Source organism: Athene noctua, chromosome 9 (genome assembly GCF_965140245.1).
Source record: "Athene noctua chromosome 9, bAthNoc1.hap1.1, whole genome shotgun sequence".
In the NCBI taxonomy this organism is placed as follows: Eukaryota; Metazoa; Chordata; class Aves; order Strigiformes; family Strigidae; genus Athene; species Athene noctua.
The window spans coordinates 21,284,950-21,309,245 of record NC_134045.1 but is presented as its reverse complement, the minus strand read 5'-3'; the positions used below and the strand labels follow the sequence as shown (position 1 = coordinate 21,309,245).

The 24,296-nt window shown below is 42.3% G+C and overlaps 1 protein-coding gene across 2 annotated transcripts in view; it reads left to right on the top strand.

The window, feature by feature from the left end:
- The window catches only part of MAF (MAF bZIP transcription factor), a 192,375-nt gene that overhangs the window by 52,498 nt on the left and 115,581 nt on the right, over positions 1 to 24,296 (top strand). The window contains exon 3 of one of the 2 annotated variants that reach the window (XM_074912963.1): positions 9,926 to 10,784. The exons of the other annotated variant lie outside the window; for it this stretch is intronic. The gene's annotated coding sequence lies outside the window, so the exon portion shown is untranslated. Of the gene's footprint in view, positions 1 to 9,925; positions 10,785 to 24,296 lie in introns of those variants that run through there. 2 annotated transcript variants of the gene reach the window in all.

Genomic DNA, 24,296 nt, shown 5'->3' with positions numbered 1-24,296 from the left:
TTCCTGGCAGGACCTTCTTCTGCATCCCGGTCATGAAATTATGTGTGATGAGAAGTAAGCCGAGTGGGAAGCACACAGCTTGGGTCTCTGCAGCAGTGTGCTGCAGGGACGCACACTACGTTCCCACGAGGATGTGTGAGGTGTTTGGCGGGGGCTCATCTGTTACTGTATGCATGGAGGGTGTGGGAATGGTAAGTGCGTGGACATGCAAAAGGCAGAGGAGGTGGATCAGGTGGGAGGGAGGTGGAGAGGTTTTTGCTGGTGTTGTGTGTTATTGGTGAGCGCCAAGGAGGAGGTGCTGGAGGAATGGGAAGCTGCGTATCTTCTCTGAATTCATGCTGGTGGAGAGACTCCTGGGCATTTACCCTGGGAATTTCTGCTGCAGTGGTTCATGTAGCCACCTCCAGACTAGTCCTGGCAGGGCTGGTGTCCCTTGTCCTGCTGCTTCCTTGGGCAGTGTGTATCCCCATGCCCTGCTGCTGCAGGCTGCGTGGCTCACCCGTGTCCCAGCCAGACCCCGTGTGTGGGAGCAGCCCCCAGGCAGGCAGACCCACCTTTGCTCCTCTTCTTCATCTGGGGAATTTGGGAAATCTGCATTTTCTGGTTCATGGTTAGTAAATGCATGAATGATTCCCACATGTTCTGGTACAGTGTTAACAGGATCAGTAGAAATACCTAACATAGACAGCGACCAAAAATAGGTCCCTTGTCCTGCCAACGTCTTGCACATGTCCCTAACTTTCCTGCCCTGGGCAGGAACTCCTGGAACCCTGCAGGGCAGGAGAGTTTTTCCATTCACTTCAGCGGGTGCGGGATTTCATTCTACATTATAGACGGAGAGATTTTAAAGGGACTGACCACTGCGTACAGTCAAGCTCTTTGCAGGGTCAAAGTGCTTTATATTTTTAGCATTGACACGATCATGAGGGAAAAGTGTATGTTTTTCCTCGCCTGGACAGCATGGCCAGACGTGCTGCTCTGCCTATAGCTGCTCAGGGTCAAGTTGTTACAGGCCCTGGACCATTTCTTTTGGGTGCTGCACCTTCCTGCCACACAGCTTGGATGCCATAATTGGTCTTGTGAAGCTGACCCATGCCGGCCGAAACACGTTTTTGGAAGTGGGGTTTTATAAATAGACCGTGTGGACAAAGGGTGTCTGCTCCTGAGTGATTATGGGGCCAGGGATTGGAGCTTGGGGCAGGGGAGGGAGCCCAACAGCTCCTGGTGAACCGGCACAGCCCTCTTTGCAAAACAGCGACCGCGGTGTCGGCGGAGCCTCTGGCGAGCCCTCAGCAAAGGGAAGGACGGAGAGGCCACGACCTGGGGTGTGGGTGCTCGGCTATTTTCTCCCTGTGAGACTGGCTCCCAGACTTTTGCTCATGCAAACCCTGACAGATCCCATCTAAATGAGTAGTTGGAAATGATGGGCTCCCTCCCTGGTTTGGGCTGGGGCTGAATTGCACTTACTGGGCTCAGACAGTAAGCTTTGCTACTGAATATAATTAAGAGCATCAGAACCTGGCGCTGTGGGATCTAGCCCAGCCCTGGTAGTCAGGGTGATTGACATTGGATCCTTTGATTTCTCCAGAGGCGTCATAATATTTTAAACTTATTATTAATTACAAATGTATTAATCTCTGAATAGTATTAACAATATTTCAAAATATTATAATTTTTATCCTATCCAACCCACTGGGGAAAAAAAAAATAATAGTTTTGGATGAACTGAACAACTTTATAGACAGTGTGCTTTATAACCAGATGGATTTTCCCTAGTTAGTTCCATTTCTATCTAATATTGGCGGAAGATTAAAGATACTGAATCAATGGCTGTAAAAGCTCACATTAAAAATTTGCAGTAAATGAGAAGAGGAAAATTTCATTAGAGGCATAAATTGTAGCAACTGGAATGCATGCAACTTATTTTTAGTATTCTACTGACAGTCACCCTTGAAAGTCTTTTTTTTTCTCCAAATGTTTTCTTTTCTCAGATTAAAAAAAAAAAAAGAAAGAAAATGACCTCTAATATTTTGAAATATAGAACTAATTACAGTAAGGAGTGATCCTGATCCCACTGAAGTCAACTGCAGCATTCTTTATTACATTGCAGGATAGTGCCTCTATTAAGAAATAATAAGGAAATGAGATACTTTAAAGAGAGGGGTTTAAAATGAACTGGCTCTGTTGGCCTCTTTTGTAAAAATACCTTAGAGCCACTTTTATCAAGTCAAAAGGTTCATTGAAAAGAGAGAAATTAAAAGATGCTGCTTGTGGAGCCTGGCAAAACATGAAGTTAGCAATAAATATCTCTCCAATCCAATTATAACATTCAAATCAAGGAGAAAAAAATTATGAAATATAATGAAAGCTTTCTTTCTACTGGAAAAGTCTACTTGGAGGTGTCCAGACCTAAGGGAATTTCCAAGTCAGCATTATAGTGAGGAAAAAATGTAATGTAAATGAGAGTGAAATAATCAAATTTTTCTGGTGGAAATAAGTACAGTTGTTTGATGTAATTTTGACACACAGCATAATTTCAGCATCAACACTGAAGTTTAAAGGATCAGTGTGTCTTCATGAGATTTCTATATAGAAAAGCCATTCAACAGGAAAATCTAAATCAGACTTTGGTATGCACATTAGGCCCCTCTACGATAGAAAACCTTGTATTATATTAGTTGCAAATAGAAAAATAGAGATGACCCTTTTCCAGTAATTTCTAGGGACCCTTTCCACTTGAAAATCCAGCATGATTATGGTATATAAATCACAAGAAATGCAATGTGTGAATGTCTTCATGCTCACAAAAATCAAACTTTATTTTATGCCTCTAACACCAGATCAGCCATTTGAAGATGCACACCGTTTTCGACAGTGAGTTACACTGGGGTCATGTCATCATGTTTATTGAAGATATAGTTTTTAATATCATGGGGATATATTCCAAACAATTAAAACAATTACAGCAGGGCATGTCTTTGGCATTTTACTCAATCTTGTAGCCTATATGAAATATATTTGTAATTTTGGGTTCATTTCCAAATGGAGACAGATTCACACACCCTCACAGCCAAACTCAGCACAAGAACCAACAATTAAATGAAGCCTGAGATCCAGTCCAAAGGAGGCATATACTCAATTTAATTTTTAAATAGCTTAATTAATAGTTTCAGTTAAAGAAAAGAAGTGAAAATGGGTCAAACTATGTAAACATTGGTTAGAAAAACACACTGTCCAGCCAAAGCATTGTAGAAGTGCTTTTAAGAAGAATGGCCTTTAAATTTAATTTAAACATGGTTTTCTAACTTAGGTAAAAGCTCAGTTCAGACAAGGCCCAAGCTACTTCTTATGCCACAAAGAATTACCGAGGTATGCTGAGAGTTTATTTAGTCTTTGCTTGTTCCAAGGCTGTGTTTCACTCTGCAGTCATCATTTTCTCCTTGCTGTCAGCATGTTGTTACCTCTCGGCAGCTCAGAATTCACCGAGAGTCTCAATGTGTTTTGAAGCTGAGTTTAATCGCCAATGGGACCTGTACGAATGCTACAAAACATTGTTCACAAATATTTACTGGAATTTTGAAATGAATTGGGGTAGACTGCTATTGCACTCTTAGTGTTTGCTTTCTGCAAACATTCAGGTTCAAGTTCTTATTGACATGGCTGTGATGGATGGGATCCCTTACATAAGTCTCAAGGCCAGGAGGGTGCTTTTGTGCTGAAGCAATTAGGGATTAGAAGCAATACCACGTGCTTTATCTGACCAGTCATCACTAACTAGCAGCCCTCAAATAATAGGAAGAAACACTTACTGATTTGTTGGTCGTTCCTGAATTCTCAAGGGGCAAAATGATAAAGCATAAAATAACATAAAATTTCTCTCTCTGTTCCAGAGAACATCTGTGTACAGAGAAAGGGACTTCACTCTAAAAATATTTTTTGCAGAATTTTCCTTTGGTTCTTAAATCTCATCTTAAATGAAACAAAGGTATAAGAATGAAAGTATTTGAGAATGTTGTTTTTAAGAATTATTATACAGTAGCATTTATGTGACTCTATATATTTGTAGTTTGAAGTTTCTGTTTAATGAGGACAGTGAGTTCTTTGCAGATTTACAGTTAGCTTCCAGCATCTTAACTTTTTAGTTGGAACAGCTGAAGGATTTTCATTTGTTTGGTGTTTTGTTTGATTTAATCTGATTAAGTTAATAAAAAGTGAAAGGTGGAAGAATGAAGAAAGAGTATAGGTGATAAATACCAAGACTGCCTCGGGTTTGGCATTACGGTGCATTGTTTTAGGAAGCTGTTCCTGACATCCCCTTCATCATCACCTGTTACTGGTATGATAAACTTTGGGAGTTTAAGCCTAAGTTTTGGCCATGTTGTATCACATGAAAATGTTCCCCAAATTCTCCTGTTGCACTTCAATGTGTGCAGAGCAAGTCATGCAGCATATGTTGGCAACATCTGAAGGTATCACTCCTCTATGCCAGGCTTCCTCTTGGGAGCATGAAGTTAGGTTTTGGGGAGCAAATCCACCATCAGCAGCTTTTTAAGGAGTTCATGGTTTGGCCTTCCTGATCTGAACACCTTTGCTTCCACTGTAAAGGACAACATATGTACAGTGGAACGCAAAACCAGCTGGTTCTTCTTACCACCTGCAGAACACCTGCAGAAGTAGGGAAACTTATCAAGATCTTCATGATGAACAATGTTTTTTAGTGATAATGTTAAAACTGCAAAACCGCAATGGGAGACAACATCCTTTTCATGGGAAACAAACGAACAAATATTTTGAGTTGTAGAATAGCCCAGATGAGCTGGCCTTCTCCAGCTTGTCCATAAAGTTAAAAGGTTCTCTGCTAGGCAAAGGAAAGATGTAGGAGAGAATGTTATAAATGGCAGTTGGGCAATTAATGTTAACCATCAATATTAGAATGGCTTAGATTGCATGATTAACTAGTAAGAGTTTTGAGCTGGCTGGTAATTTTAGATTAAATAGCCAGGCAGCCAGTGACTTGAATATTGATGAATATCCTGTGTTTTATTAATATGCATTCTCTATAAATTAGAGGCTTAGTACACAAAGAAGAAACCTAATGGTCTTGCTATTTTTCATTGCCACAGGTAGAGCTGAATAATTCATAGCAATTAATTTATTTCACTGATTTAGCCTTTTGGGGCGGGGGGGAATTTGAGCACAAGTAGTCTGCAGGTAATTTTTTTCACGTTTATTTATTATAAATATCTCACCAAACACATTTCAAGACTAATTCTTAGTTGCAGAGAATTTTTTGTATTCTTAAATTAGAGAAATTGGGAGGAACTCGGGCAGAACTGCAAGCAGCCCACCAGTGATTACAAGATCCTAAATGCATTTTAAATTGGAAAAAAAAGCACAGCTAATTGCAAATACAGTTAGGATCAGACTCATGTTGATCGTATTGATTGGTGTGATACCAGTTACACTGTGTGTTTCTGTTCCCTATTTGATTGATTGTAATTCTTTAGGACCAAGATTTTCTTACAAATATTTTTCTGTGTGCAGAATTTTGTATCTGTATTTAGTCGCTAATGCATATAAAACGGAAAAGGTGAAATGCTGACCCTTTTGAAACCAAGGGGAGTTTTACCATGGAAGACTTTGGAAGGTTTGGGATGCCAACTACTAATGGAAACATTCCTGAAAATATTTTTTTGTGCAAATAATGACATGTCCAACACAAATGACAATTTGTATTTGTGCAACGATTCAGAGTATCCAAATATAGATTTAATTTTTTTTTTTTTTTTTTTTTTTTATGTAGGGGTGAGATGGTGCAGCTTTAAGTACAAGTTAAATGTTGTAGCACAAAGATCATTTACCAGTCCTACAGCTCAGGGTGGCTGCAGCCCTCTTTCAGTGTCACGCAGTCATATCCAGAGCAGGTAATATCCAGAAACACATGAGGAGGAGGAGGAGTACTGCCTCTCCCTTTTTCTGGTTCTTACAACACACGGCACAGCAGTGAGAGTTGCATAGCACGCAATAAATCATTGCCTCATTATGCTCCTTCTGTAGGTTTGTTTAGGGCACCTACTGTAGTACCAGCTTCAGAGGATTATTTGTTCTTCCCAGAAATTCCTTTCAGATACAGACTTCTGATTTGATTTGCAGAAAAAAAACCACCTCCATGTCTTATTTTTAAAATAATATTTTAGTTTACATAACAATTTATATTACAGAACTGTCTAAGAAAATAATTCAAGCAATATCTGGAGATTATTTTAATTTGTAGGTGGATGATTTTGTCAAGAGAAGGCAAGAGGTTAAAGAAAGTTTTCATGTTTTTGTGACCTGTCAACATGAAATATTAGCAAATGAAACACAGGGTCTTCCTCCCTTCCTTTCTTTCCTTCTCCCCTTCTTTCTTTCCTTCTCCCCTTCTTTCTTTCCTTCTCCCCTTCTTTCTTTCCTTTTCCCCTTCTTTCTTTTTTGTGTACACAGAAGCTGCTGATCCCTCACCATACTAGATTATGCTGAATTGTACTCAATTGTAAAAGAAGCCTAAGTACCTCATTAAAAAATATTGTGAGGTCCTCATTCACTTTTTCTCTATGTCTTTAGCAGCCCTAGTCTACAGCTGGTGCAGAAGGCCACCAGACTCATTGATAGAATAAGGATTTTTGACATTTGGTTTTGATTTAAGTAGACAAATCCTCTTAAGAAAAGGTGTTCATTAGTTGGCCTAATTTACTAATGAGGAGCGGTATTCAGTATTGCTGATTTTGATAAAACAGTATTTATTTAGCATTGCACCAAGCAAATGCTGGAATAACCTAGATTGTACCTGCAATTAATTTGAACGGCTAGAGCTGAGACTTTGGAGAGCAGGTGGGTACACTGCAACACGGCTGGGTTTTGCTGCAGTGTGACAATGTGATCTAGGATCCGATCCAGACTCCTTGGAAATCAATGGAAATTCTACCCTTGACTTTACTGGGCTTTGGATCCCGCTCCATTTGTGCCAGAGTGGTAATGAAATGACTTCAACTTGGGGGAAGAATTTTCTGGCTTAACAGATTCAGTTCTTTGTGTTGATAGGTTTCTTTATACAAGGGGTCCTGACTTCGAGTCTGAATGGTTTTCACACATGCCTTGCTCTGATCCTCCCTCCTAGTCACAGTTCCTTGAAATGCCATAAATTTCTGTTTTGTGGCCACTAACAGACATCACAGCTGACCAGTGAAATTTCCTAGATGATTATGATGTGAAACTCAAAATCATTGTAAGCTTGCTCAAAATGTGACCTGCCTTCACACAAAAGCTCCCTGAGCTTTCTGAACCTTTCAGCAAAACTGGATGTGTCCAAAGCCATAATGAAACACAAAACTATGTAAGTTTTGTGTAATTTGAGGTTTCATTGTACATACTTCTGTATCATTATATCTCAGAGTCCTGGATGTAATTCTTATTTGATCCTAAACTCTTACAAAGAACCTAGGAAGAGAAGATGTGCTGAGGTCAGGACCAGAAAAGATTTTTTCCAACACCCACTGCAACCTGAGTCCCCCATAAACATTTAGGACTCAGCGAGAATTGCACCCAACTCTTTTTGATGGAAGTACAGTGGTGACCTTCTAGATTGATTAAAGATGTGACATTAATTGACTTTGAAGGGAGCCACATCCACCCTTCTTCTGCCAAAAAGGCAGTGGCTGCAATGTGAAGCCTCAAGAATGGGGCATTGCTCTTCCAAGTACATGGAAGACATCCAAGGGTAACGGGATAATGCAGATAATGGGATAGGGTTTCTCCCCTCCTCTCCCTCAAATACCATATAGCTAGATTTTAGGTATCCAGACTCAGGCCTTAGGAGACTTTTCCCTGATAGCTATTTAGAAGATGAAATAGCTAAGGTCATGAGCTCTTCTTATAGGTTATATAGGACATTCAGTGGTTGAGAATGTCACCTGGTAATGGTGACTCTGCAGGGACCTTTAATGGCGATGGGGGCTGATGCTGTGAGGAGGGGCATGAACAGCACAGTAGAATGGACAGTGTGGTGGAGGGAAGAGCTTTATTCCTCTGGCAAACCCACCCCTGATGATTTTACACAGTCACTTTGAGGTGTCTCGTTTGAGAGATGTTAAAATGACCCAATTTTCCAAAGATACACTGTATCTTAGCAATATCTGGTCTCTTCAAGGCACCTTGAGATGGCACTGAGAAATATTGGCCTCCCAAATTACCACTTTTGAAAATCTAGGCCACTGAACCTGATATGAACTATCAGAAACCAGAGACAAGGGAGCATTTATGTTGGGGAATGCATAGGGGCTTGAAAACTACAAATCAAAATAATTCACCCTTTTATGTGTAAATCTCCTTCTCTTTGATACACGAATTGAAAAGCTGTCTAGTTTCCTTGTAGTTTCCGTAAGCAAGCAGCATGTGACTGTACCCTCTAGAATGCTATTTAAGCGTTATTTAAAGTGCAGACCTGTTAAGGTCAAGCAAGCTCATCTGTATGCTAAAACTGAACCCACCAAACCTTACACCTAAAACCAGCAAGCAAGGAGGTCTCAAGTTCTGCAGTTCCCTCCTGACAAGGGTACAGCGTGACAAATGGTGAAGCACCAAAAGATCGAAGTCCTTTTTCAGGGATAACAATAAAATCAGAGACAGAAAGACACCAAGCCCTGGTGCAGGTGTCTGCTGTTCCAAGGCAGTCTTTCTCAGATACGACACCTCCAGCCCATTGCTAAGGGATGAGGACGGGAGTTGCAAACTGGCAGTAATAGCATCAGCAAATTTAGATCATGTGTGGTGCATTTCTGAGCTAGTAGCAAGACTGAAGAGTCACTGCAAGAAGCCCGCATGGAAGGGATTACTGAATTTACCATGAGCATACTGAAAAGAAACTTTTCAATGCAGACATAGAAAGCGTGATGTGTTTTGCTCATGTTCCAGAGTCACTTTCCTCTGTCTGAGCACCGTAATCCAGATCCTGTCGAAGTCAATAGCTGTCTTGCCTTTCAGAAGGATTATGCCCCTAAATAGCTGCTTTAGGAAGTGTACTTTGCTTGGTGATAACACAAAGCAGAGGGTGGATGATTAACACCAATTAGGATTATTTACGAGAACCTAGAAAACAATAGGTCCATAAATCATTGTCTTATCAATTGTAGTTCCTCCCGAGTAATTTAGTCATCACTGGGCAAACTGTGTGTTTCACTGTTCATTAAGTAGAGATCTGCCTGATGTTAGCTGAAGTTTGTGGAAATGTTGAAGGTACAATATGACCTAGTAAAATAGCAGTGTTACAAAAAACGTCTGGTGATTTTCAACAATTTCTCCCCAGGTATGTTTAGTGAATTTAAGGTGACTGACAGTAGCCTTGTTTCTCTTGGGTTACACTTGAGCTCTGTCTACACTAGTGTCTCAGATTGGAGCCTGGAGTGGTTTTGCAGTAATCCCCTTGTTGTCTCCTTTTGTTGGGCACTAGTCCAGCTGCAGAGCGGCTTCGGTGCACAGATTCCTTCCACAAGAGACCCAGTAGGGAATTCTCTCCAAAAGCAAGCCAGGGCTTGGTGGTACATTCAGCTCTGATCCAAGGGGTCAACCACACCACCAGAAAGTCCTTCAGGGTGTATGTAACCCTGCTTTGCAAGAGGAAGGCTGTCAAACTGCCCAGAGCTCCCCTGCCATCTCTAAATGGTGTTTGTGCTACAGAGAGGGTCAAATGTTTCATGTGACACCCTTTTTGCTGGTGACTGGCAGCTCTTGTGACTGCTGCTCCTCTTCCTTCCACCAAGACTTCTCCTGGTTCATTATCCCTTCTGTTTATTAACTGCCCCATCTTCTATAGCTGTTCCTCCTTGCTGCTGTCCTTTTTTCTTCTACTTTTATCACTTTTTGTGATCCCTTTTCCAATTTCCAACCTTAGTCTCCCAGAAGACCTGGAGTGGTGACATCTGGATGCAGAGGAGATCACACTGCTTATAAATCTGCACCATGAGGAGGCCAAAAGTTTCTTCAGCAGCAGGAGGTAAGCCAGGACTGCTGGTGGGTGTAAGGAATGGAGAGCAATGCCACATGAATTTGAGAAGATGGAAGCGGCATTCTTGAGGATGGAGACTTTGGGGCAGTATCGTGGTCCTGTACAGAAAGCTTGAAGAGATCTTCAGGTGGGAACACACCAGTCAGCCAGCTGCTTATTTGGTTTAGTCCATGGACCTCTGAGGTCTGCACACTAGAGACTGAAAACTCTTGACTTAACCTAAATTTCCTCTTTATGGACTTCTGATGTGATAGGAATGGCACAAAAAAAAAAATCAATATATCTGCTTTGCCATAACTTTTTCAACCTGCTAACTTTCCCAGGACTACTTTCTGCTCAAATTACTGGAACTTAATTACATGAGGCTTAATTTCAGTTGCTTGGCCAGCTTTAAAAACATATATTCAAATTTGAACCACAAGGGCAGAATTTTGGGAGCCTCTTTGTCTTCTCACTTTGTATTAGTTTAAATGAAGAAACTGTGCCTCTGAATCTCTGCTTTATTACACCTATTCCAAGCCAGTCTCACTTCTGGAGAGACTTCCCAGACTCTCAGTAGTTTGAGGGGGAGCACAAACTACCCCTTATGTTATAGATTATGTTTCTGAAACTGTGCAAACAATAGATATTTGTCTCCTGCTTATTCATTTTCTTGTAAATAAAATGTATTGAAACCAGAAATGGAGTAATACTGACTTTACACCAGATAAGAATTTGTATTGACATTTGACATAGAAATGTTGTATTATCTGTACTTTTCTCGAGTGGATCTTGCAATGTTTAATTGCAACAAAAAAAAAAAAAAGAAGGGGAGGGAAAACTAAAGGAGGGGTGTGTAGGAGAGAGAATCTGAAAGGACACAGATGGGGAATGGTGGAGTTGGAGGATAGCACTGGCTATCAAAGCATTATCTGAGAATTCCTATGATTAGGATTTATTAACTTTCTGACCTCACCATTTCATTATAATTTGCTGCTTAGGTGATAAGTAATAAATGGCCTCCAAATTTTATTGCATTTTCTCACTTTCTTTAACAGATTTTGCATCAGTTTGTTCCCCTCCATAAGATCTTATTTCTGTGTCATGGTTTAACCCTAGTTGGCAGCTAAGCCCCACACAGCCACTTGCTCACTCCCCTCTGGTGGGATGGGGGAGAAAATTGGAAAAGTAAAAGTGAGAAAACTCGTGGGTTGAGATAAAGACAGTTTAATAAGTAAAGCAAAAGCTATACATGCAAGCAAAGCAAAAGCAGAAATTCATTCACCACTTCCCATGCTCAGCCATCCCCAGGACAGCAGGGCTCCGACACGTGTTAGGGTGACTTGGGCAGACAAACGCCGTCACTCTGAACGTGCCCCCCTTCCCCTCCTTCCCCCAGCTGTCTGTGCTGAGCAGGACGCCCTGGGGGCTGGGACACCCCTGGGGGCAGCTGGGGTCGGCTGTCCTGGCTGTGCCCCCTCCCGACTTCTTGTGCACCCCCGGCCTCCTCGCTGCTGGGGTGGGGTGAGGAGCAGAAAAGGCCCCGACTCTGTGTAAGTGCTGCTCAGCAGTGACAGAAACATCCCTGAATTATCAACCCTGTTTTCAGCACAAATACAAAACAGTCCCATAGTAGCTACTACAAAAAACCTTAACTCTATCCCATCCAAAGCTAGCACGTTCTGTTAAGGCCTGAAGACTTTATGTTTCTGCCGGGGTTGATTTGTTCTTCTGGTTTATCAGAGTTGTTATTTAGCTAGCAAGTGTCCCACAGCAATTCATCGAGTAATACTTCCATCTGTCACATTGGGGTGATCAAGAATACATTGCAGCTGATGTGCAATCACTGATGTATATCTGGAGTTGGGCACGCATCTCCAACTCAGCAGATAAAAAACTGTCCAAAGAGCCAACAAAAGAGGGCTTTTTTTAAACACCCCAACCCGCTAGTGGATTATCCTTAATGTGTTGGCAGCATGCCCCTTCCTTCCGCTGCAGGAATGCTAGCCTGGCTCTGCAGCCCTGGCTTTTTGTGTTACAGCATGCAGAAGAAATAAAGTGCAAGACTGATTTTTAATAGTTCATGGCAATTTTTTTCTTCTGCAGCCCAAATCAGCTTATTTGCCTCCAAAGAGGCAAGTGTAGTGAGCAGCACCTCTCTTTGGGGAGTGAACTTGCCTCATCAGTGTGGCTGTGCAGGAGAGTGCTCCTTGTAGGAGCTGGCTGTTGTTTCTAGGAGCTCAGTGACATATCTTCAAGGGCTGAGGGTTCAGCTTCTTCTGCGTGAGAGAGGAGAGGAAATGACCTTCACCCAGCTGAGCAAGGAACAACAGGAAACCCTCACAGTCTGAAGCTCTTGCCGTTTCCCGCTCCCTAGAATCCGGCACTCAGGGACCATTTTGATGAACTGTCAGGGGGTTTGTCAGGGTTTAGCTGCTACAAATATATTAGCAAAGTATGTTGATGATTCATGGCAAAATGGTGTACGCTGATTTAAGTGATGGACTAGTCATTCTGTAATGGATTTGAGAATTCCCAATCAGATTGTACTCAGTTTTATCAAGCAGGAAGCTGGCAGGCTGTGTTTTAATCAACTGATAGCATCACTTGGCAATTGGCATCCAGCTAGTGAACAGAGTATTTCTCAAAGACCAGCTCGCTAAGTTGCAAACAGCAACATCCACTCAGATCTTTTAGATTTACCTCCTATTTGTTCTGTTTAGCCTGTTTCTTTCCCAAATGAAACTTTCAGATGGAAGTGCAGAAAGATGCAGCGCATCAGATCCTCTGCTGCTTTTTCACCAATGTTGGAGGGAGACTGGATGAGGCAGAAGACATTTGCTCCATCGTCCAGGAATCTATGTTGAAACAACCTCCTGGATATAACATGCAATCCCAGAACCATGCAAATTTAGGGATTTGATGCTGGTGCAAGGTTTTGAGCATTCACATTGCATAAGTGCGCTAAATCTATAACGTGGGGCCACACCAGGTGAGACGTGGCCTTTTCCCCTTTGAGTCAGGCTATTTCATGACCCATTATCTATTTTATCATCAAAGACATACCCTGTGTTCTGACCTGTGCCGATAGACATTGACAATAGTTTCCTTTCCTGATAAAACTCAACAGCCTCTTCATTACTTCTGTGAAAGACCAGCTCCCCTTGAGCATCTTCACAGCGCAAACCCTCAGGTGCCATAGCTACCTTAAATAATTTCCTACTCAGGATTTTTGTTCTATCACAGTTATTGAGCTGTGCAGCCATCTACACCCATGTAGCTGTACTCAAGCACAGATTCAAACCTGGGGAGCTCGTTTGTTGTGCCTAGCTCCTGTATAGTAGTTACTGTGCTTAGCAACCCACCTCCAATATAAATATATCTGCTACTCTGAAGAGCAGGCTTTGAAAAGCACCAGAAGGGATCACTCCCCCATACGGATTTTTTCCAACATTGCAGAGCTGTTAGGACTTTCAGAGGAAAATTCTTCTCTCACTTAAGCTTCCCATCCAGAGAGGTCAAGATTTCACTCCAGACTGACGCAGCTCTGGTGCAACTTGCTGCAATGGGTGATGAACCTCCATTTAAAAATGGGTTCTGTCTGAACTGCTTTTGAGCCATGCAGGCATGGAAGCAGACAGAGCAGTTATCCATGCAGCTGGCTGTAGGGAGCCATCCATGATGCCTTTGCCTGTTGGTCCCATGGCAATGCATTGGGGAATGGCTCACTGGGCTGCTAGCCAAACTGGATAATCCTGTTGGTTTAAGACGGGTCAAACATTTGAGGCCCTCAGAAGAGGCTGATGATTGAAAGGATGTAAAATAATCATGCTCCCAAAAAGTAATACAAATAAAAGTGAGGTTTAAGGAACAGAGAGGAGTGATTCATTGGGAAACTGAACTCTTGAAATTGTGTTGCGAGTCTTGCATGAGGAAGGAGGTGTATGTAAGTATGTAAGGGCCAGATCCTGGTTTGTCCAGATGAGTTGAAGATACGATGAAGATTATCAACCCTGTAATTTAAAGGAAAATTTTAACTTCCATCTTAGATATTTTCTGCTGACCATTACATGAAAATCGGACAAAACAAAAAAGATCCCTGTCTCCAGTGTCACATCCACCTGAGCACTTCAGGAGACGATGCCACCCACTGCAAGAACCGAAGTTAAGGTTTCCAATGCCAGAACTACCAAAAGCACACGGGACAGCAAAGCTGAAAAAGTCTTCTGTCTTCTTTCTCTGGATTGGAGAGCATATGGTTTCCACAGGGTCGTTTTCTGTGTAAACATTCCTATTTGTATGTTTTACAGATTAAAATAAAAATGTGTCTTGCAAACATATTCAATAAGTCAATTTTAAAGCATGTTTGTTAATGGATCTAAGCTTTATCACAGAGCATAAGTAAGTGGGAAAAATCCCCCAGCCAGATGTGAAGAGTCTAATCTTGACTTTCTCACACTTTGGGTTCATTTATTACAATGTTTGTTTACTTTTATAAAAACTCTGCTGATGGAATCATCTAATTTCTGAGAGCATCTCCAGGGACACGAGGCCACATTATAACATCTCACATTAAATGTCATTCAGGCAGTATCTCCCAAATCATAGAACCTGTGGAAAGGGAATGGCACTTGAATATCAGATTCCTCCTCCTTTTCCTTTTTCTGAGCACTTTTTTCCCATCCCAGTGTACTCTTCCTCATACTATCTGACCCCTGGCAGGCAGGCTGCTCATCTCCACTCTGTAGAGAAACAGGCTGTGATGTATGTTTCTCCTTGCTCTATCTGACTCCCTCATCCTGTCTCACACACCTTATATATAGATTGGGGTTTTCCCTTCTGTCTCTGGGCTTTCATTTATATCACCTCACTATCCATGTTTTATACCTATAGGTGCTACTATGTGAACTGACGAACTGGAGCAGGGAACTGATCCTGCTGAAATAATCTGAAGGAAGTCCAAGTTTCAGATTGATAATTTCCCTGGTCTGAATCACTGCATTTCTGTCCAAAAATGTGTGCTAACACAAGATCAGGATAGGTACAAAGAGACAGGACCTCTCCAGCCAGCACTGGTGCTAACTCATGGGCCTGTTGCACCACCTTCTCAATTTATTTTCAGCAGCTTCAGAGATTTTGGTAAAGACCTCAAGGGAGGGTTGTATGTTCTTAAAACATTTCATTGATCCATTCATCAGACAGGGCTTCAGTTTTTAAGATTCCTTCCATACTATGATGGAAAGTTACTAATTATCATAGATGCTTGCTTGCAGTTTGCTTGAGACACCAGTTTCAATGTAGCAAAGCACTTGCAGATTATATAAATCTCAGCATGCAAATCTATGGGGTCCTTTGAGTGAAAATAGGTTTTCTAGGAGATTGCTCTAGATATTATTTTAACATTCATATCTAAGGCCAAGACCTCAATCCCATCTCATACAGTTGACCACAAGGACCATAATCAATTTTATTTTGTATAGTAAATTCATTTCAGATTACCACTCCCACTGCGTATTTCTTCATGTAGGAACTGTGCACCAAACTATTTGGTCTGATTAATACCAGGTTATTGTGCCTACTAGTGCACTTACAACACAACTTTGCAACAGGAAAGTAATCCCGGCCTTTTTAAACACTGAGGAGAGCAGAAAAAAGGACAATATCAGGACTAAACCAGTTCTGACAATTTCTTATTTCCCTTTATTCAGAAAAAAATCATAATTGAGACTTAAAAAAGAAAGAAAGAAAGAAAAGCCCTCCATGACTTTAAGTGTAAAATCCATTTTAGTAGCAGGAAGCTGTTATATGGTTAGAGCAGTTATTTTTATTGTCTGTCTGGGTATAGTTTTTAACTGCAGGCACAGAATAAATCAATAGTGTCATAAAGCTACTCTCACCCTCTGCCCTTTCTAAAGGGACATTGTTCAGTGTCTGTGCTGGATGTGACACAGACTACTGCTTTGATGCACAGAATTACGCCTCGACTGATGTGCTAAGGGAGAGTGTGACACATATTTACCTATATATCTTTGTCTGCATCATCTCAGAGTCACCAGATTAAAAGCAAAATAAAACACAGATACACACACAAAAATTCAGATAAGTTCTTCATCAAAAGAGAGGGGCTATTCTGGTTATTCTGTTGCAAATGATATTTTCAATGAATTTGTCCATTCATAAATCTTCTCAGGTGACATATTTCCAAGACTATCCAAGAAGAGAAAGCATGCAGTGATTCATGAGATAGTTCCCATGACTTAAACCTGACTTTAATCTCCTTAATACAGTGAGGAAGGACATAGCGGGATCTGACTGTAGGAAGCTGAAGCTAGATAAAATTGCCCTGGAAGTGTGCCTTTTTAATAGCAAGACTAGTTAACGGCTGGAACAGTTGGCTTAGGAATGTGGTGGATTTAGCATTACTTTCAGTCTCTAAATCAAGAGTGAGTGTCTTTCTAAAGATATGCAATAGCTTCAGCAGAAGTTATGGCTTTGATGCTGAAATGAGTGGGTGAAGTTCTTCAGCTGTGATACATAGGAAACAAAACCAGATGATTATGATGGTCCTTTTCAGCCTTACTAATCCATTAAATCCTGGTTTGGGGCCTTTCACATGTTGGGGTTTAAAGCAGCCTCTCAGATTTTCCGGATGGTTTCTGCAGGCAATACATGTTCCAGAGCTGGGTCTGACAAACTGCATCTAAATGGGTGTCCGGAATTGACACATTTTATAATTTATATATAAATCACTGCTTCTTCACTTTTTCCATTCTGTGCAGTGGGAATTTGCCTTTGCAAAGCAGATATACATCTGAACTAAAATACACACCACAAGCCACTGGATACTGCAAGAACAGTCACACCTAACATGGACCGTGAGGAAGCAAACCTTTATGGATCAAATTCTCAAGAGATTTATTATCAGCAATGCACATTGTCAAGTTAATTCATCGCTCCTCTCCTTGCTTGTGCATTGCAACTTCCCCAGGTTGGCACTTCTGACAAAGGCATGAAAACTGTACTTGTGCTGCATGTGGGAGGTGGAGACAGAGAAAATCTGTGCTCTGTCTGTAGGACTTCGTGCCGAGACAGCTCTATTTTCACATCTAGTCACAAGCCAATCGGTATTACCTCGGTATTTGTTTTGAGGACGGCTCTCAAAAAATGGAATTGGAGTTTGGATTCAGTAAGATTAAAGAAAGTAACCCCAAAATAATGCATGTGGTTTCTGAAGCTAGCACCACTCGTGTAGCTTAGTGCTCAGCAGGCAGAGACTGCGGGAGTTTGCATGCTCCTTGGTGAGTTTGGAAGTTGTTGACTGTGAATAACATTCATCTGGGTAACCTAATCTTTGTTTTCCTTCTCTCTGCAAAATGCTTAGTGCTGGATTTTGATGTCTATAAATACTGATTTGGATTTCCCTTCCTTCCCTCCCCACGCTCTATTGAAAGCGAAGCCATCTCAGCCCAGTGCTGGTTGCTGACTCCTTCCCTTTTGCGTGAGCTCTGTCGCGTGCAGCCCCTTGGCTTCCCCTCGGATCCCTGGCACTTGCGAACGGGAATAACACATGTTGGGGAACAAACAAGACCCCAGTGGGTACAAAAAACAGTTGAGAAAAAAATCCCGCATGAACTTCCTGGATTCTTAAACTTTTTCATAAATAGCCAGTGGCTGCCTGAAGAGCAGCAAGCAGCAACAATACTAATAAATTACAGTAAATATCATGCTGCCATAAGTGACAGCAAACCAAACCCACTGCTGTTCAGAAATGAATTGGAGAAAATATTTCTTAATCTCTTTTTGTATTATTCAGCCAACTGTAATGATTTATAATACTCCAAAGAAGTTGCTCTACGGAGTTGTTTCTTAATCATCTGTCTTAGCATCTTGCTATTATCTGCATGTGTCTGTGCTTTGGCGGGGGCTCCAGCACTGCTTGATGTAGGAGTTTCACCAGCAGCTGCCACTGCCTCAGTACGTGGTGGCTGCACACAGGCTGGGGTCGGGGCTGTGCGTGCTCACCCTGGGAATAAACTGATTTTATGCAAGGGACCTCTCAGCATTTCTCCGGGACTCTGCTGCCTCTGGGGACAAATCTACTATTAGGAGGAGATGATCTGAAATAGGAAAGTTATGCTGAGGCATCACTGAGCGGGGGTCAGCCCTGTAACAGTGCCTTGAATTAAGGTGTTGCCCCAGAATCTGTCTGGTGTGAGCCCATTCAGCTGTAAGGAATCCACGTCCAGCAGACGTGGGGGGCTTTGGGGCTGGTGTGCGTCAGATGGATGCCCTGCAGACAAGTCTGTCGCCCTGTGAGTCTGCGAGCACACTCATTATCAACACAGGAAAATAAAATGGTGGGGGATAAATTAAACTGGGAACACGGTATCAATCGCTGCTGTCTTTGTCAAGTTATTACCAAAGATTTATACGTGACGCAGTGAGGACTGCTCAGTGACACATTTTAATTTAATTAAATTTCCTGTTGGATTGATGTCTGATCTATCAATAATGTTAATGTTTTTGCAATTTAGAGATTAAAGCTTGGATGAGCGGATATTGAAATACTCTCACATCCAGCTGCCTGGGAATATCTTCTGCTTCCATTTCTCAGAAAACCTGTTTTGGGTGAGGATGCATCCTGGGGCTTGCCATGTACCTACACCAAGCCTGAAAGCTTTGCCCCATCCTGGCAGAGGATGAGGGAGCCGTGCAGCAGTGTCACTCCTCAGAGAGACAAAATTACATGGAGCTAACTAAGATCTGGGTTTGTGCGAAAATCTATATAACTGTATATTTTCTCTCTGATGTTCAGTACAGGAGAAAGTTTGAAGAACAGGGCATTTCTGGTGTGATACTTCCCTTTGCTGCATGTTCCTTGTTCTGGAAATCAGCAGTGCAGAGGTTGTATCTGGGGTTTTGAATCTAATAGCCACCAAGGCACCTGTCCTCCACGGGTCCTCTAGTCCCCTCTGGATCCCACTCACTCCTCTGGCCACTGCAGCCTCTTGCAGCAGTGAGTTCCCCAGTTTAACTGCTGCTTTCTAAGCTGCTGTCCAGGGGACAACAGGATCCTGGTCTGGAGTTGGATTTAACAGTTCTTGAAGCTCCTTGCCTGCCCAGATTTCTCACAGATGAGCTAATTGTGCTCCACCCTCTTCAGGCTGTGAAGATAAAGAGATGCTGTAGCATGTCCACAGAACCTTTTTTTTTCCTCTTGCTGCCTTGTTTCATTTAGTGCCTCAAATATTTTAGTAGTGAGGTCAGGAAAGGCTTTAACTTATTCGGGGGAGTTATTCTACACTGACTTTTCCATGAAGCCTTGGGGTCTTACACAGCCCTTTAAAGACTTTTGACTCAAGGGGAAAAAAAAAATTTAAAAAATCAACATTTTCAAACTTCTAAAAGTGTGAACCCAAATTTCATCTGAGTTGCAGTCATGGTTATAGTCTTAATAAGTCAAACTAATTTGCCAGATCTTAACACCATCGAAACTTGGACGGTGAGAAATCCCAGCCTGGCTCTGAGGTCTGCAGGCTCAGGCATCCCTCTCTCATCTCCAGGTCTGCACCATAGCTGGCTCTGTGCTATGCAGGGTGCTTATATGCTTCTTGTATCTAGGCTAGCCTTAAAATACTCGATTTCTTACCCAGCTATATTTTAAAATCTGTAAAATCTATACATGTTCTTTCCCTTAAGGATGCTCTGATGGCTGTTTGCTGCGTACCTGTCCTGCAGACAACCCCAAAGTAACGCACAGAAGGAAGAAGGGAGAGAGAAAGGAAGAAAGGAGGTCGGGGAAAAGAAAGAGCAGCTCATTTTCCACTCTAACACAGGCACCTGAAGGGTAGAAGTCAGCAGCTTTTTGATGATACAAGAACTCGGTAACTTAAAACAGGAAGCAAAAGAAATACCACTACCAAATAACTTTGCCTTGACCTCCTCACAAGAGAGTCAGTGACTTTAAAGTAAACTGGAATTTCTTGCTGCAATTTATTTGGATGTCAGTTGCTCCTTACCTCATTAGAATAGCCATATTCAGAAATGTACCAAAAGATTTAGGGGGGCTGTAGGATGTAATGAAGCTAATTTGGGGGGAAATGGCAGTTTGCTCTGCAAGAGTCTCCTTTTGGTTTTTTGTGATAAGGGAAGGCTTTACAAATTTGTGTCTTGCTAGTGAAATACCCTATACTGCAGAGTTTTCTCCACTGAAATACACAGTTTTGTTTCTTCCTCTGTTGTAATCTCCACCAGACCCCCACTATTGTAAGCAAGAGGGCAGCCTGCCCAGGGACTCCACCTGTAGCCAGGTGAGGATGGTTGGCAGGGGAGGTCAGTGCCTGGGCATGTGCGGGGAGCGAGGGGAAGGCAGGGGAGAAAGGGGTATTTGTTCCTTGCAACAGACTGAGGTAAGTAGCCTACTGCTAAACTAATGATTTTTATAGTAGATCAAACTTATTATGCTTAAGCCCTCATATATAATGTTCTCCAAGGTGGGTTTTTATAGGCAGGACTTCTGTAAATTCGTCCATGTTGCTGAGACATCACTTTGAGAAATAGTTTCCTTCCTTCCTTCCTTCCTTCCTTCCTTCCTTCCTTCCTTCCTTCCTTCCTTCCTTCCTTCCTTCCTTCCTTCCTTCCTTCCTTCCTTCCTTCCTTCCTTCCTTCCTTCCTTCCTTCCTTCCTTCCTTCCTTCCTTCCTTCCTTCCCTCCTTCCCTCCTTCCCTCCTTCCCTCCTTCCCTCCTTCCCTCCTTCCTTGCCTCCCTCCCTCCCTCCTTCCTTCTCTCTTGCCCCCTCTCTCTGGGGCTGCAGTATCCTCTGTGGTGCCCAGAAGTGTATGCAGCTCAGCATGGCACGGTGCTGCAGAGGTGGCTGGGATGAGCAAATGACCACCTGCTCTGGCATGGGGAAAAGCTCCACGAGACATGGTTAAAACGAGCTGTCCTGACTGTTAGGGATTTGCTGTGCCCTCCTCATAAAAAAGTAAGCTGCTAGATTTTTGATGCATGTTGTCTGCAGCAGCCTGTGCTGCTTGCACCATCTCCCAGCAGCAGCAGCAGACAGGTTTCAGCTCTGCTGGCTCATGTCTGTGTTGGTTCCAGCTAAGCTGTTTCACAGTCAAAAAGCACAATAAGCCCTGAGAAAATGGTGTCTTGGGGAGCAACCCAATCTTTTGCAACATTTGACTGTTGAGTGTTTGTGATCTAGAATTCCCTTTGTTGTTCAACATATCACCTTGCTCACTGGGGCATGCTGGATTAGGCCCTGGCCAGTTTGTTAGTTTGGGGGCTTTAACCTGCAGGGAAGGTGGGAGTACAGAGCAAAGCCACACTGTAAATCCCACGATCTTGATCCTGCAATGAAATTAATTTAGACAGCATCATGAGACTGCTTTTTAGAGTTCATCTTACCCTGAAGAGTAAATTCCTATAGGAAAGTAATTTATGATCTGGGAGGGCTGTTACTTACAAGCTAGTAAAATAACTTTAGCTGGACTTTTACTACCTTGAGCAGCACGCATCCATGCTGAAGCCAGGAATGAGCCTTTTCTTGCTAGCTGTGATACAGCATGATCTATAACGGAGCCACATGGTTTTTTGGCTTGCATTCATCTTGTTTCCATGCAGTGTGTTTAAAAAGAAATAACTGATTTCGGCTTACAGTGTTTACAGTCAAGTCACGTTGTTTCAGCAACTGCATGAGCTTTCAGTAATTTATGTATATGTAGGATCAGGGTGGTTTCTAGTGTTAACTTGGGCACCCTGCTTGAGACTTGTTCCCTCAACTTTAGCTGTCCAGAAATTAGCCATCTCCTCCATGTCAATCATGCAGGATCCCTCCATCATTGGGTGAGCTGAATCACCCTTTCAAGGTAGTTTATTCTCCTTGTTGACTGCAAGTGAAGTTGGACTTGATGCTTAGTCTTTAGATCATTAAAAAATGTAATCACAAGTGTATTGTATTATAACCATCACAGGTTTTCTGCACCCGTCACTGCAAAGTGACTCCTACCTGACTGTGCCTCAGGCACTGAGTACTGTCAGGTATCAGCTTCTGCACAGAAACCAGCTCAGTCCAACAGGTGGCTGATTCTGGATCTCACATTTTCCCCAAGTAATTAAAACCAGAGAAGCACAGAAACATGGGCCCAAACTTCCTATCAGAATGATGTAAATAAAAAATTATTAAGCCCTTGCTGGTGCCACTCTGATAGCAGAGCAGAATCAGGCCCATTTCATCCCTTGTAAAGCATCCCTCAGGGATGCTGAGCAAGCCTTAGCTGCAATTTTCTGTTTAAATTGGGTCTTTCTAACCTTTAGAGGAAGAAAGATCCTTTACCTTTTACCATATTCAGCATGAGAGGATATCTTCTGCAGTACAAATATTCAAGTATGTCCCAGTCAGCAAATTAGAATCCAGATTATTTCTTTTATACCATTACTTACCACCTCTGTTTCAGGCCACAGTGTGTGTGTGTGAGTATACAGCAACATTTAGCACTTTAATGCTAGCTACAAGTAGCCAAAGCCACTGACTTTTTTATTACACATAGGGCAAAAAAGTCAAAGTCCTTTGCAACTGTCTATCATGTCTGAAGGAGAAGCACGTGTTTTTAACCTTTATGTTCAGGAGCTACTGGTTGTGTCCTGGAAGTCATTGAATTTGTGATTATACCCTCAAAACTAAAGTTTTGAGGAGCTGCATGCCCTTCTGCTGCCTTGCTGCCTGCCAAGGCCTGCACTAGACTGTGAGCACTTTTTGCTCATTATGCCTTCAAAAATCTGGGACAGATAAAAGCAAAAATGAACCTGTGGAGAAAGTCCCAGCAAAGTGGTCTTCAAGTCCTGTTGACGTTCAAAAGATGAAAGCTTGGTGGTTAGGTTCAGACCAGGAGCCTCAAAAAGTGGTATGGATAAAGGAGAAAAATGTCTAGTTTATCTAAGGAAAAGAAAAGCTCTAGTTTCTACACTAGTGCAAGAGATCTGGACTTCCTAGATGGAAGGGAAGAAGGGTAGAGATGTGTGGGTTGCGCTTTCCATGTATATTTTTAATTATGGCACATCTATCATTCTTAGCGCTGCCTTGAGCAAAGAAAGATAAAACAACAAAAGCAATAGCAAGATTTCTACACATGTAGCCAGCCTCAAAATCAATGGGAGTTTGGTATCTAAATACCTTTAAAAACCTGACCACCAGTTCCCTGAGGCCCCCTGTGAATATCACAGCCTTAAATCCTGGTGGATGTACTGATGTTGCTCAGCCCATGGAAGGCAGAGGATTGTATTCAGGACAGCTTTTGGTTTGTTATGTGAAGGGCTGAAAGAATGTTCCCTTTAAAGTTGGCTGGCTTAAAGCTGCACACTTATTCTTCAGCATCTCTTTGGTTACAGGTAGCGTTTGTGCACCAGCAGTCAGTGAAAGGAATTTGGTAACTGTCCACAAATGCATTTTAGTAGATGTTCATTACCCCCCCCACACACATTTAAATATTTTAGGGGGAAAAATGCAAACCTTCACTAACTCTTGGTAGCAGAGGAGGAAAAAAAAGATGCTTACGCTTATTCTTTTGCATACAAATAAAAACCAATAAATATTCAGGCAAATTTAAAAACAGTTTCCATTGAAGATGAGGAAATCTGCTGAGGTCGTGTCATGCAGTGGATGTGAATCAGAAATCTCACCGTGCCTCCCTTTTCATCCTGCCGAGCTGGCACCATGGCGTGTGCTTGTCTTGCTGCTGCACACAAGAGGTAGCTCACCCAAGGTTAGGTTACACAAGTGACTTGCTTAGCCAAGGTGACTCCTCTCATCCGTTACATATCATAGGGTTATAAATAACAGAGCAACCTCCGTTTGATCAGGTGGAGCATGCTGACAGCCCCCTCCCTCCTTTGGGACGCTGAAACAATTCCATGTGGGAGGAAGCCAGCAAGCGCTTGCATCTTTACTGCAAAACAGAAGATTGGGTTGGTCTTTGCTCCTCTTTAATTAGAGTTTATTGATAAAGCAACCCCATTTTTCTGCTCCTGGAAAAGCTGGGCTGTCAAGGCCTAATTCCTTGGGCCTATCAAGTGTGAGATATGTTTACCAAGTCCCTTCAGGATTAGCTGGGTTGCTATCAAAACCGAGGAGTATATTTCTATCAATGAAAACCGCTATGACAAGGTCTGTCCCCTGAGACAAACGGCCTGTTCCATGGAGGCTTTAAATAGGAGCAATAATGGTAGTGAGCAGCACTGAGTTGAATAATTAGATTGTTCTTCATAAATCCTCGAG